Source organism: Grammomys surdaster, unplaced genomic scaffold, assembly GCF_004785775.1.
Source record: "Grammomys surdaster isolate TR1022 unplaced genomic scaffold, NIH_TR_1.0 138, whole genome shotgun sequence".
Lineage (NCBI taxonomy): Eukaryota > Metazoa > Chordata > Mammalia > Rodentia > Muridae > Grammomys > Grammomys surdaster.
In genome coordinates, this window is record NW_021604596.1 from 6,326,366 (window position 1) to 6,330,396 (window position 4,031).

The window sequence follows — 4,031 nt, forward strand, 5'->3', positions numbered from 1 at the left end:
GAGAGAGCACATGGCCCCAGTTGTGTATGTAGGGGAGGATGGCCTTGTTGGGCATAGGTGGGAGAGTAGGTCCTCGGATCTGTGAAGGCTGCATGCCCCAGTGTGTAGGTATTCAAGGGCAGGGAGATGGGAGTGGGTGGTTAGGGGCACATCCTCATAGAAGGAGGAGGAGAGGGAGGGAATGGGATAGTGGGTTTCTGGGTGGGAGGAAAATGGGGAAAGGGGATAATATCTGAAATGTAAATAGAATATCCAATAAAAAATTTATTTCAAAAAAAATTGAAAGCTGTGGGTTGAGTGATGAAAAATACTTCACAGCTCTTTCGAAGCAACAAACCAGATTTTTTATAAGAACTCTTCTAAAAAAACTCAAAACAATTACAAATACAAATTTCAGCTGAAGATGGATTTAAGATTATAAACAGAGATTACACTGAGTGTAAAAAATGTTTTGATCAATATGATAATTATAATTCATGTCATTACTTTGGACATCTGTTGATAACATCTTTTGTCAATGTATTGGTATCTGAGAACACTTCATGTTTGCAATTAGCATGGTAAGTTTGCTCATTTTAGTAAACCTGAAGCCTTTAATGAGTTGAATCCCACTTAATCTGAGCCATTTAAACAAAATGAGTGTTGTTCCTTGTTTCTATCTTTGTTGTATAAGAATGAATAACTCCAGCCATTTCAAGGTGAAGGGTAAGTAGATTTTGGGAAGACATTGTCAACTACAAAATGCTCAAAACAACTTTGAAATAAATTAGCACTCTTCTTGAGTTCTAGTTTCAAAATATCTAGTTGTTTTCAAATTAATCTATAATTTTATGAATTATGATAATGCAATAGATCATGTTAAAAGGAATAAGAGGGAGACTTACAGGGCTTTGTATTAATTTCTTTAGTAGGTCAAGATTTTAACACTTATTGGTGCTATGCTAAAGGTGTGTAATTTGTAGTATACATATCAGTGAAAGATGTGACTGTATAATCCTGACATTCACATATATGTAGTCACAACAATATCAATTATGTACATATGTGGTCTTTTGCATGTCTCCAAAAATCTATTAAATTTTAAAACATCCTAATGACCAAGTCAGTAAATCTAGACAGCTCAAAAGAATCACACTGAAAAGTAAAATGGAAATATTATTAATGTCATTATCAAAAGAATGATCTAGAATCCAGAAAAAGTTACTAATTCAGACAATTTTCTTTAACAAAATAAATGACGCGTCCTTGTTAGTTTTTTTCATCTTGACACAAAATTAGAGTCATCTAGGAGGATGGAAACGTATTTGAAGAATTGTGAATATCAGACTGGCTTGTAGGCATTTCTATGGAGCATTTTCATTACTTATGTTTGATGTGGGAGAACTCCTCCAATTGTGGGCAGTGCCAACTGGAAGCAGATTTTCTGGTGTGTTTAAGAAAGCAAGTTGAGAAATCCATGGAAAGCAAATCAGAAACTACATTCCACTATGGTACTTACCCTGTTACTTTCCATGATGAACTGGGATCAGCTAACGAAAACAAAATCAACCCTCTCCTCAATCTAGGTGCTTTTGGACATAATGTTTAGGGCAGAAACAGAAAGTAAACTAGGACAGCGTGTCTCTAACAAGTCATCTGTTATATAATCAGGGACAAGAGCTACTAAAGTGGCTCAGTGACTCAGTCCCAAGGGCTGACTCCAAAGGTTAGCTGCCTGGTTTCAATTCCTGGAATCCATGTGGTAGGTGAAGAGAATTGACTCCTATGTAAACAACAATATACAATAAGTAACACAGGTAAAAGCTATCAATTCTGAAATTGTATGTTAGATTGGAAGGTTAGAAACTGTCTATCAATAGATAAAGGTATTTAAAGTTGATAATTGAAAACAACAGCTGCATAATAGCTTTAAGAATAAACTAGACATTCAAAAATATGATCACATATTCATGTTTTAAAAAAATCCCTTGAAGACACAAAATAGATCAACATAGTGGAACAATTAGCCAATCAGGACTGGGTGCTTAGAAATCATTGAAGAATGATTGCTAAGCTAGTTTGAAATTTCAATCAGGCAAACACATCTCCTTTTGAACATTAAATATAAAAATAATGTAAGTGTACACCACATATTAAAATCAACAACCCACGATATTGTAAAGTCAAACATCATTGCTTGTCTGCAGAACATTTTTCATCCTGTTCTATGGGGAAAAACAACTATACAGTAGTATTTTATGAGAAGCTTTTGGCAAATATGAGTTTCATGAACCTGAAGTTAAAGACAGGAAAAACAAAGAGACTCCTGCCTATGCTGGCAACCTAGAGCAATGGTTTTAGAAAGAACATTGTGTGCAATTTAATCTGCTGTCAATCCATGTCCATTTACCTGGAGGTTCCTTAAGGACTCATGCATTATCCCTTACATAATACATTGTCTTTATATTGTCGCTATCCTATGCCAGCCTTTCAAACAATTTACTCTGTTTATGATAACTCAGAGGTTGGGATTGTAACAATGAAACAGTGAACACATTGATTTTGTGGAGTGTGTCACATGGGGCTGAGAAATGATTTAAGTAGACTGGCTCCTTTTAAAAGGTCAATATTTGTGAAGAGAGCTAGAGGGGCTGCTTTTGCTGACCAAGTGGAAGCTGCCAAAGATGATCAGGAAGCAGATGACCTCCATGGAGTCAACAGAGCTCACCGTCTCTTAACAGCAGGATTCCATTGGCTTCCTTCATCAGATTCTCAATGTGACATTTAAACCTTCAGTGGTCACATCAACATGCTAGACAGGATGTATTTTCATTATCAAGAAGAAAAAAACACTTAAAAGTTTATGAAGACTTTTCCTCTCTTGGTGAAATTAAGTCAAGGACATATGCTAACTATGGGATTTTAAGAATTTATTGTGTTTTCAATGATATTGAGTACTTGAAAAGTAAAAAAGTAGTTTTGCCTTGATTTTGTTATTAGGACAGTTTTAGAGTGCTTCATAAGACTGAATTTGTCGAGATCAGCAGTATGTGTTTCCTAGTCGTATAGTTGCGTCGCGACCTTTTAGTAAAATGCCACTGTATGTAAACAATATGAAAGCCATATAACTCTGAATGGTAGCTCTGAAGGAAACAGTAGAGCAAAGGTGTCTCAAGGTCACTGCACAGCTTCTTTGAAGACTGCTTTTGTTTTAATACAAAGAAATGAAGAAAGAATAGATGTAGAGAAGCAACGACAAACAACACCAGCGAAAACTAAACGGAATTCTGTGAGATGTTGGTGGACTTCCGATTGTTGTTCATTACTTGCCAGCTCAGACATGAGAAGATTATAGGAGAGCAAGATTATGATTCAAACTAATAGGTTATAGAGAATCCAGATTTATATGAATATTAAAAGCATACCTTTGAGCTTCACAAAAATGGGGGAAACTCTACTGATTTCAAGATTACTAGATACTTCATTCTTTACTCAAACAAACAAACACAAAGCAAACAAAATTATGCCTTCCAAAGTAAGGAGAAGAATGTACAAAATGAGAAACTAAGAAAACCCTCCCATGTCCAACATTCAGCTGAAGTACATCTACAGGTGTTAATGACTCATAAGGACAATCTGGATGCTACGAGAGAGGGTGAAAAGGGACAAGAACACAGTTAACTAGAACTCTGTGTATTCTAAACAGAAATCACACATACATCCACCAGTCTATGACAGTCATACTCACTCAAACGACACATACATCTGAATGAGATGTAGGTGGAAGAACAAACTTTAGAAAACAAAACAGCTTTCCTTTCTTTACATTGTCCTTATATTTTAAAGAATTTGCACACTGGAATGTCATGCCATGAAGGAGAAGACTTAACTAGTACTACAGAGGTTCAACATTTAAAGGAAAATTTTGCAGTCTAGTACAACTTGGAAAATGACTGGGTTAGCTATATAATATTATATACATATATATATATATATATATATATGTGTGTGTGTGTGTGTGTGTGTGTGTGTGTGTGTGTGTGTATGTAGGA